Source organism: Pseudonaja textilis, chromosome 18 (assembly GCF_049901715.1).
Source record: "Pseudonaja textilis isolate UNSWEBS1 chromosome 18, rPseTex1.2, whole genome shotgun sequence".
Classification (NCBI taxonomy): Eukaryota; Metazoa; Chordata; class Lepidosauria; order Squamata; family Elapidae; genus Pseudonaja; species Pseudonaja textilis.
In genome coordinates, this window is record NC_142007.1 from 520,105 (window position 1) to 530,828 (window position 10,724).

Genomic DNA, 10,724 nt, shown 5'->3' on the forward strand with positions numbered 1-10,724 from the left:
CGTAGGAGGAGGCCCCGTTCTCCAGGTCCTGCTTCTCGAGTCAAGGAGGACATCAAGAGAGGCTCTGGAGCCCCGGGGACACATCGGATGGGTTATGAGGGAGGGAACGACGCTTCTTTGAACTTCCCTTTCTATCACCCCTTCCAAGGTTTGGATTTCAGGCACCTCCATTAATGGTGTGTGTGTGTGTGTGCGTGTCTTCTTCACTCAGGAAGGAATTGGATGATTTATTGTTCCCCTTGAGATGGAGAGATAGATGGAGGTAGGTACGTAGGTAGGTAGGTAGAGATGGGTGGATGGATGTAGAGAGATGATAGGTAGATGATAAACAAGATTGAGAGAGACAGACAGACAGACAGACAGACAGAGTGAGTTGACAGGTAAATAGATGGCAGATATAGATATAATATATTGCTAACTAGATCGATGGCTAGATAGACAGTGATAGGTAAATATAGGTGACAAATAGATGATAGAGATAAATGATAGTTATTGATAATAGATGATAGAAGTAGAGACACATATAAATGACAGATAGATACATGGAGATAGTTGACAGATCAATAAGAATAGAGAATGGGAGAGTGACAGACAGATATAAATGACAGATACATGTAGACAGCAGATATATCCAGATAGATGATGGAGATAGATGATAGATAGATGATAGATAGATGATAGAGTAGAGAGTGAGACATAGACAGACAGACAGACAGACAGACAGACAGACAGACAGATAGATAGATAGTAGAGAGAGAGAGAGTGAGACATAGATAGATGATAGATAGATATGTAGATAGATACATAGATAGAGAGAGAGAGAGAGAGAGAGAGAGATGAGACATAGATGATAGATAGATAGATAGATAGATAGATAGATAGATAGATAGATAGATAGATAGATAGAGAGTAGAGAGAGAGTGAGACATAGATGATAGATAGATAGATAGATAGATAGATAGATAGATAGATAGATAGATAGTAGAGAGAGAGAGTGAGACATAGACAGATAGGTAGATAGATAGACAGATAGATAGATAGATAGATAGATAGATAGATAGATAGATAGATAGATGATGAGATTCTCTATAGCACACAGCAACCTTCCTTGCCAGAGCTACCCTGGGCCCTCGGAAGCGGATGGGAGAAACCTCCAGGCCATCGTCCACTCCCAAGGAGCCCCTAGCGGCTCAGAGGTCCCAGGTGCGCCCACCTGCCCCCCTCCTTTGCATAGTCCGTCCCCTTGGCGTGCCCGTCTCTCTTGCTCTTCCTCCCTCTGCCCTACTTCTCTGCTGACCGTGTTTGCAATGCAGATGAGCTGAAGGCAACAGTCAGGCCTCATTAGAAACCCTGGTGCTCCGCGCATTGTTGCTCGGCTTGCCGCCTCTGATCAAGGAAGCCCCCTCCCCTGTTTTGGGGGAGGGGGGGGCTCTGCGGAGGCGTTTCTGACTGATAAGAATAAGCCCAGGCTCTGGCTGGTGAGATAGCACCTCCCGATTTGCACATGTTCCTTTAATACGCTCTAATAAAACCCCTAATCCAATTGCTATTTATAAATGGATGCAGAACGAGAGAAGGAGATAATTCACAGAGACAGGGTGTGTTAAAAGCCTCTCTCCTTTTTGGGGGTGGGGGGTTGGTGGGAGAAAGAGAAGCACATTTGAATAGGAGAGGTAATTATGTTCAGATAAGAGCATGTCAGGAGGGAAACAGAAACATCGAAGCGGGGGGTTGGGGGTGTTTATTTGCATTAGTTAAATCAGATTAGGGGGCTAATTTTTCCATTAGCTCCTTTGGGGACGGGATGAAATATTAGCTCTGACTGCCTGTGGAGGGAGTGGGGGGGTAGGACCACAAAGATTGGAAGCGTCTCAGGTGGAAAGGATAGAAGAAGAGAAAAGAAGGGGAGGAGAGGAGGGAGGGAGGGAAAGGAAAGGAAGGAAGGAAAAGGGAGAGGGAGGGAAAGGAGGAAGGAATAGGGAGGAAGGAAGGCGGAGAGAAATAAGGATGGATGGATGGAAGGAATAGGAAGGGAGGAAGAAGGGAGGAAGGGAGGAAGATGCTTATAAAATGTTACTAATTTAACAACTGCAGTGATTCATTTAACTGAGGTTAAAAAGGTCGTAAAATGGGGTAAAGCTCATTCACTTAGCAAACGTCTCACTTAGCAACAGAAACGTTGAGTTCAGTCGTGTTCGTAAATCAAGGACTTCCTTTTTTCCCCCTTCTCTGCCTGCGATACCTGAAAAGCTTAACCACAGGCAGGAAAGAAGTTGTAAAAGCAGATTGGTCACCTGGGTGACCTGCCATACGACCAAGATGGACAGGCAGCCTTGCGGTCGTAAGTCGAGGACTGCCTGCCTTGGAAAGTATCCCCCACTTGGCGATTCTCTCGCTGGCGTTGGAAACTTTCTGCCCTTCGTGTCCCCCGGTAATTAAAAGCGAGGAAGGAGAGTTATAAGCATCACCTGTAATAAACAGACGCCCCCCCCCTCCCCCCCCTTGCTGGCTGCAGAAGCCACGGACCTGCAGGGACGGCGGCCCAGTAATTAAATGCATAAATCCAGACCGGGATTAGGGGGAAGTCTAAGGTGTCATAGAAGGTGACCCTGCCGTTAAGTGAGAGCGGAAGGCCCGGGGGGGGGAGTGGGGGGGAAAGAAAGAAAGAAAGAAAGAAAGAAAGGGAGACGAGTGGGAAAGTTTGAGAAAATGTGTTAGCGATACTCCAATCATACACAGCTCAGGAATTCCTTCCTTCCTTCCTTCCTTCAAACATTAAAACCCACCATACCAGAGAGCTGTTTTTCCAAATAAATTGCCATTCTAGTTCACATCCGCTCCCTGCAGTGTTGAGGCTGACCGAAAGACTCTTTCAGGGGTCTGAAAACATTGAACCGCTAGAGGTGCAAACGGCGGAGTCATCGGGGGGAGGAGTGGTGGGGAGGTGGGCGCAGAGGCATCCTGTGTAGCCCAGAAGGGCCCGGAGCTCGGGGCGGTGTCCTTGGCTGCTCTTCCCGCTGCTTTTCACACTTACTTTGCTATCAGGTGAGATGTGGAAAAAATATATGGCACAATTAATAGCAATGTGTCAGCATAAATTAGTGCTATGAGGAGGAATTATTATTTCCTCTTTCTTCTCTTCCTCCTCCTCCTCCTCCATTTCTTCCAACTTCTCCTCCTCCTCCTGCTCCTCCTCTCTTCTTTGCAAACCCCACTCCCTTCTGTTGTAGTACTGATGAGGTAACCTAGCTGGGTCATGAAATGTCTGCAAGAAAGCCACTTCTCCTCCTCTCACTTCCCTCCTGAAATGGTGCTTTGGTGGCTGATAGTCACTGGAAAAGCCGCTTTGGCTGGAGCGGAAGTTCAGAGCTTCCACCTCCTGTTGCCAATTCTCACCCTTTCAAGCCCAGGAAGCTGCCAAATACCCAGCCAACTACTGTCCCTGGCTCCGCCTCCTCGGGGCGACTTCACGGTGACGTCATTGGGTGATGTCACCTGAAACTTGGGGCTCTTTGCGGAGACAATTGGAATAAATAGCCATGTGGCAAGTGGGGGTGTCTTCTCCGCCCATCAAAAGGAATATTTTCCACCCCAAAATCAGGCAGAGGAAGCAAATGAAATGGATTTCTTGTAGTTACCAAAGTTAACTTTAAAAAAAAGGAAATCTATAAGAAGAAGTGACGGAAAAGGAAACAGATCAAACCCATATTTCCCTCCCTACGATTTCGCAACGTGGCATGTCTGCCTTCAGGTGAAAACGAATCTTCCAAGACTTTTGCTGGTCTTTTTTTCCCTTCCCAGAGAGAAATATTGTCTTTTAAGAAGCAGCAGAAGGAACCCCTGAGGAAAAGGAGTGGAGAACGGAGGCAGGGAAATGGGGTGGACATCTCCTGCCTTGGACCTGTTGTAAGTCGAGGACTACCTGTCTCTGGGTTATAAAGACAATGTAATTTTTAGCAGGTTACAAAAAGGGATCTTTGCGCTTCTTCTTCGGCCAACTTTTCACGATTGCAAAAGAAACCTCCGGCCTCATTGAGCAAAGCCGGCTGAATCCCTCCGTTCCTTTTCTCCTGGGAGCTGTGACAACCTCTCCTCCGGGGGGGAGGGGAGGGGGGGGGGCGTTGTGTTATTTTGCACAACCTGTGCTAAATAAACAGGACAGCCCCATGAACCAAAAAAAAACACAAAAAGGCTTCGGAAGGTAATGTGATTCTCCACGGCCTCAGCTTGTGCGCGCCTTCGCATTTGATGTGCGGTAGGAAAACACGGGGAGATAAATGCCTTAATTGGAATCAATATTAATTTTGTGCCGTTTCACTTTCCTCCCCTCCCGCCAAGCCCTTCGTGACAGACGCAATTATTCCTAGCCTGGTTTTGTTTGAAGGAGCTAAACAAATCCCCAACAACTTTGCACAGCCAGGTCAGGCGGCTCGTGCTGGGAAGATACAGGAAGTCGGCAACTTACAACCGTTGGTTTGCCAGAAGAACAGGGCTGGGGGGGCCACCTTAGAGGTCTTCTAGTCCAACCCCTGATCGAGCAGGAGACCCCTACTGTCCCACTCTCTTCTTGAAGGCCTCCAGTGATGGAGCACCCACGGCTTCTGGAGGCAAGTTGTTCCACTGGTTAATTGTTCTTCTGACGGTCAGGAAATTAGTTCCAGGAGTTGCTTCTCTCCTTGACGAGTTTCCATCGGTTGCTTCTTGTCCTGCCTTCTGGGGCTTTGGAGGATAGGCTGACCCCCTTCTTCTCTGGGGCAGCCCCCCAAATATTGGAAGATGCTCTCATGTCTCCCCCGGTCCTTCTTTTCATTAAACGAGACCTCCCCGGTTCCTGCCAAGCATTCTTCCTATGTTTTAGCCTCCAGTCTTCTAGTCCTCTTGGTTGCTCTTCTCTGCTCTCTTTTCGAGAGACTCAACCTCTTCTCCATATTGTGGAGCCCAAACCTGGCAGCAAATGTGGGCATCTCATGATACAGACAATTGCAGAGAGTCACGTGGAGTGGAAGCGCAGGACAAACGGCGGGTGTGAGAGAAGGTGGTCAGATGGTGGCCACCACAGCTTGGCTGAAGCTGGGAATCACGGATGGCCCTTCCTTCCCAACATCAAGGCCACTGTGAAGATCACCTTATGGACGCTCCTCTTTAAGACATGCCTGGGATTTGAGCAGAGCCGGGTTATAAATAGGGACGTGTTGAGGATTGATAGGTCTTTGTTCTTGACATACAGAAGTGTATTTTTTTTGGGGGGGGAGGGGAATTGAAGGTCAGTGAAGGTCCCTTTAGGTCACTCAGGCCCTGAATATCTGACACTTTTGGACAAAGGGTGAATCTTCTGCCTCCAGGCAGTTCTCACCCGTTACAGAAGTTGATGCCCTAAGATCCCTCGGCCTCTGGAGCTGAAGGAGCTGTCCTTTTCTGCTGATCCCTGGCCTTGTCCTGGGTTGGACCTCCTAAAGCCCTCAACCCTTCTCTCTCCGGGTGGAGCAGTGCCCATAACACGTGAGTTGGTGAGGGAGCCTTCCCTGGGGAAACCGGCCCGCCTCCAGCTTGGAAGGAGGTTTTCTCCTGACGGTGCACGACTGCCCTCTCTCCTGCTTCCAGTTCCCCGTTCTTCTCTTGGTTCTTCCTTCCTTTCTTTCCCGCTGCCTCATCAAGGCCGAGTTTGTCCCCTTGCATGACAAACAAGTCCATCCATCACCGGCGATTCTTTCAGGCTTGGAAGGTGTCCTCTGATGGACAGGTGCCAGGTGGCAGCTGAGCCTCATCAACCGAGATGCAGCTGCCATCATGAAACGTTAATTTGATTTCCAGCCAGTGCCGTCTCACATCCCTCTTCCACCAGGGGAAGCAGCTGGCGTGGAACAGGCGTGTGGAAGGGGTCTGTGTGTGTGTGTGTGTCTCTACTGGAGAAGAAGAACTCTTTTTTTTTTCCAGAGCTCTGCAAATGTCTTGGAGCTCCTCAAGAGTTTTGAAGCAGATAGAAAGTGCACAGGCCCAGCGGTTCTCCTCATGCCAACCTTCGGCTTGGTTATTATTCGTAGAAGGCCGCCTCCTTCCTCTTGAGTCATCTTCTCTTCCACTAGATCTTTCTCAATAGGGGTTCCTCACCGCCAAGAACTTGGAGAAGTAGGGCAGTGCTGGAATGTCTACTGAAGTTGGCTTTTCTGGATGAAAGAGGGGAACTGGAGTCCTACCAAAGGCGAAAGATGGAGCCCCATCCGGAAATAGGTCGCCTCTCGTGATTTGTGGGCAGGTGAAGGTTAGTAGAACCTTTGAGGAGATTTAATCGGGAACGGCTGTGGGTGCTCCGTCCCTTGAGAAGAGACTGGAATTCTGCTTCCATCCCTCCATTTCACCCAGAGGTTGCTGGAGATCATGTAGTTCCTCCACCTCAAGAACTTTCTGACATTTCAATTCCAAGTTGGGGAGAAGATAGAAAGTAACTTGAATCAATGCCATCGATCCTTGTTGGAGGACTCACACAGGGAGTGTCCAGAGAAGACATCATGGTCAACCAGGCTGGAAGCATCTGCTGGGAAGAGCACAGCTGACCTATTTATGTACAGCGCTGTTGGCGTGGAGCGAGCCGTGCCATCCTCCCCTGCTGGAACGGATCCACTTCAATTATCTTAAGCCCCATTATTTACATTTTATGTTTACTTCCCTAGTCCTACAGGGTGTAGGACTAGAAAACCTTCAAGGCCCCTTCCAATTCTCCTCCTCCTCCTCCTCTCGTTCTCCTCCCGTCCTCTTTCTCCTCCTCCTTCTCCTCCTCTCCTTCTCCTTTTCCGCTACTCTTTCCTTCTCTCCTCCTCCTCCTCCACTACCTCCTCTTCCTCTTCTTCCTCCTCCTCCTTTATTGTGCTTCTTCTCCTGAAGAACAGATTTTGAGGTTCTGAATATGAAATCAATCCACAATGTTCGATATTTTTTACCTTGCTTGGAATTAATTAACAGGATTTGTTCCGATCTCCAGCCAGAGATGATGATAAGATGTCAGTACTTCATCGTGGGGTTACCGATGGCTTTCCTAGTAATTAGTTTTATCCCTCCAGTATCTTCTCTTGTTAGCTTCTGAGCAGAGTATCGATTTACCAAATGATCTTGATGACAAGGGTTTCAGTCAAGCGGCTGGTCTCCATCGGGGCCTTTCTTTCTTTTTTTCCACCAGACAATCGATTTATGGATCCAGGTTTTTTTTCTTCTTCTGGATATTGCAAATATCGAGGATGTTTAATTGCATTTGATAAGAAATATTGAATGAAGAGGATGAGGTGGAGCTGTGGAACAAACTCAGTTAAGGACGTCAGATTATTCTGACTTCGACTGTAGTTGCACCACAAGCTTCACTGGGTCAGAAGAGACCAAACATTTGAACAACGTGGACTTGTTGAGCAGAAGGATTGAAAGGGCACTTGAAGGTCATCTAGTGCCTCCAGAAGTTTGATTTCAAATTCAAGTTCTGCTTTATCTTCTCTGAGGTTCACTTCAGTGATGATATTACAACCAACGGTCTTCTATGTACTCCAGGCTAGAGTGTAATCCGGAGCAGATCTCAATAACTATCTTATCAGATGCCTGGAATATTCTTCATGGTGGACCGGTAGAGGTTCCTCACGGTGCCCTGGAGATGTGTTTTTCTTGGTGGACCGGTAGACACTCTCGGAACCCATCTCTGTCCAGCCAGAAATGCCAGAGGGCTCTCTGAAGAGTTAACTAAACCGTTTCCTTCTTTCTCCTCCGCTTCTCGCCTCTTCCAGTTGCATCCTTCTTCAGTAACATGCCACCCTCGGGAACACAACCGACTTCACAATATTGGCACCTTGACAATGCAATCAGATGGCAGCTCCATCAAAGCTGCCATCCTTCCGGCCTCAAGTGAAACTCTTTTTATGTCTGGGTGGGAAGATCGTCACAACAGATCGCACTTCTATTAAAAAACCCACAGAGTGAAACAAAACGGATTTAACTTGACGTGGACAAGGCGGCACTTTATAATGACACATTTTGACCACACCAGTCACATCCCTGCGGTAACCGAGTTGTTATTAATACGATAAACGTCCCGATGTACTTTCTTGATCAGATAAATTCATATATTTTGTTGTTGTTTATCTCTCGGTCTTCAAGCAGACACAAATTCGTTTCAAAGCCCAGATTTTCACCCGAGATGGATCTATATGTGGGCATGCGCAGCTGGTTTATGAAGTGTGAGCATGTCCATAAACAGCCAAAAGAGCCCATAAAAGGCATTATTGATTAAGCTGTTGTCTTTAGAAAAGGACAAATCCATGCCAGGGATGATAAAACTAATTGCAAATAAAACAGCCAATATTATGTAGCCGGGGTGTAAATCTGGGTTTTTCTGGTGGCCACACTTGGAAAAAACACACAATGGAGCCTGACGTTTTCATACAACAAGGGACCTTAGAGGCCTTCTAGTCTAACCGCTGCTCAAGCAGGAGACTTTAAGAAACAGGACAGCCAGAATGTCCAGAATGACATAAGGTCTCTTGCTTGAGCAAAGGTGGACTAGACAACCTCCAGGGTCCCTTCCGACTCTTGTTATTCTGCATTCTGAATATGTTGGGGGATCTTTGTGACTCCGTTCGAGAAAGGAGGGTGTTGCCTTTCACATCACTGGTTTAAACCTACTCAGGATATGCAAGGAAGGCATAATGCTGGCCTACCATTCGAGTCCAGCTTTTGAGATAATCTAATTAAACAAGGTTATAGATATTTGCTTCTCTGTCTATATGGCATTGTTTTGTGTTTCATTAAGGAAATGGGGAAACAAAGAAAGAAAGAAAGAAAGAAAGAAAGAAAGAAAGAAAGAAAGAAAGAAAGAAAGAAAGAAAGAGAATTGTCTCAGCCTCTCGGGAGATTTCTTGGGTTTGTAGGCCATAAAGGCCCATTGACTGTTCCAGCCCATCTCACATCTCGATAACACACACACACACACACACCCCAAAAAATTAATCATGGGATGGTTGACAAGCTTAGAGAACGTTAATCATATCACAAAGGATTTTTGGCATGGCTTCCAAACAGCTCCTCAAGGGATCTGGGCACAGGCCTGTAGGGGAAGGAGATAAACATGGTGGGAAAAGTGGTAGAACTGGAATTCAGGGCAACCAGTTGGAGCCCTGTGGTCTATTTTGTGTTGAGTTGCTGGACAATTTCCTTCCCTGAATAGCATTTAAGGGATGAGTACGCAACAATCTTTGTGCTGACTTCCAGATTGATGGTGAAAGATTGAATGAAGAAAGATGCAACCTGCTGTCCTTCCTTTGAGGGCCACTGTAGCGCTGGAGAAACATCTGGAGAACTTCTCCACCACCCGAGTCTTCTTGACCGGAGAAATACCCCATTGAAATGGAAGGAAGTCCTTCTGGTGACAGGTTGCTATGGGCTTGTGGGTGGTGCACGTGTGTGTGTAGGCACTCAAAGGAAGTCCCTGGGGCCTCGGTGGGAGCCAACGCCTGGCTGATCTACCGGTGGGAGAACACCATCTGGAGACAGGATCGTAATTAGAGAGGCACATAATTAGCTTTTTGAAATCTCTGAGTTGTGATTTGTCTGTAGATCTTTGGAGAGAGGCTTTGAGAAGGAAAGAGAAGGCCTCCACTTCTCCGCTAAAGAAGGACAAGATCCGCACCTTGAAAAGTTCTATCTTATCTGCCTTCTCCTGAATGCACGTCCAGCTAAACCTTGGCTGGGTTGACCTCACAGCTTCTCTTCTCTTTGATGTATCTCCACAAGAGATAATGTCCACTCTATCCTCTCGTGAACTCTTGCCGTGGATCTCTGGGCTTCTTCTTGAGAGCAAGATGAGGGGCCACCAGCTTTTAATAGGTCCAAGGAAGTCCACTCTACCCGTGTCGGTGTCTGTTGGGGTGGGCCAAAAGAGAGCGGGAAGAGAAGTGGAAGGAATGCCTGATGTTTATAAGGTTGGACGTTTGGCTAGATTAAAACTCATGTTCTTCTAAGTTCTCATCCTTCAGTCTTCTCCGTGGCCTACAAGAGCCTACAAGTCCCTGCCAAGTGTATTCTTGGAGACAAGCCACCCTCTTCTTGGCGATGGAGATGGATGGACCTTGGGAACAAGGGCCTTCTGACTCCATCAATTGAGGTCCCGATTTGTCATCTTCACCCTTAGCTTTGGACCTGATCCCTTCATCAGTCATACACTTCACAACAGCACTTGTAAACTTCTACTTTTCTGAAGCTTCCTCCAAAACCAGCTTATTCTAGTCGTTTTGTGGGAACTATTCCGATCATTCCTCCCTTTCAGGGTCTTCAATCTGCTGATTTGTCCACTTACCTCCTGCAGAGAAGAAATCATCTACCCTGAGAACCAGGCTATGTCAACTCCAGAGGTTTTCCAACCCATCTTCTAAGACTGAGCAGTTTGGGGGTGTTGTTTTTTGTTCTTTGAAGATCTTCCCCTTGGGTCTTCAGGGCAAGTGTGGTTGTGGTTGTGTGAACGCAGCTGTGCGTGTGGGGCAAGGGGGGTCCAAGCCAATGCTGGATTCTGAGCCACATTTCTAGACTGCCTGGACTATTCGTGTCAAGCTGGAGATTTCAAGGTGTAGCCAGTAAAGAGGAGCTTAGAGAGGGTTTGGAGCCCCGCCCCCTTTTTGCTCTGCCCCGCCCCCTTCCCCTGAGCCATTCTGTCTGGATAGAAGGCCTCCAATATCAAAAGATTGGATTAAGAAGGCCAG

The 10,724-nt window shown here is 47.5% G+C and overlaps 2 protein-coding genes across 5 annotated transcripts in view; one reads left to right on the plus strand and one right to left on the minus strand.

Annotated features, from left to right (window-relative positions):
- Positions 1-10,724, plus strand: part of NPHP4 (nephrocystin 4) — a 98,868-nt gene that overhangs the window by 82,512 nt on the left and 5,632 nt on the right. The window contains exon 33 of one of the 4 annotated variants that reach the window (XM_087914961.1): positions 3,802-3,908. The exons of the other annotated variants lie outside the window; for them this stretch is intronic. The gene's annotated coding sequence lies outside the window, so the exon portion shown is untranslated. Of the gene's footprint in view, positions 1-3,801; positions 3,909-10,724 lie in introns of those variants that run through there. 4 annotated transcript variants of the gene reach the window in all.
- The window catches only part of AJAP1 (adherens junctions associated protein 1), a 68,196-nt gene that overhangs the window by 16,956 nt on the left and 40,516 nt on the right, over positions 1-10,724 (minus strand). The window lies entirely within an intron of this gene.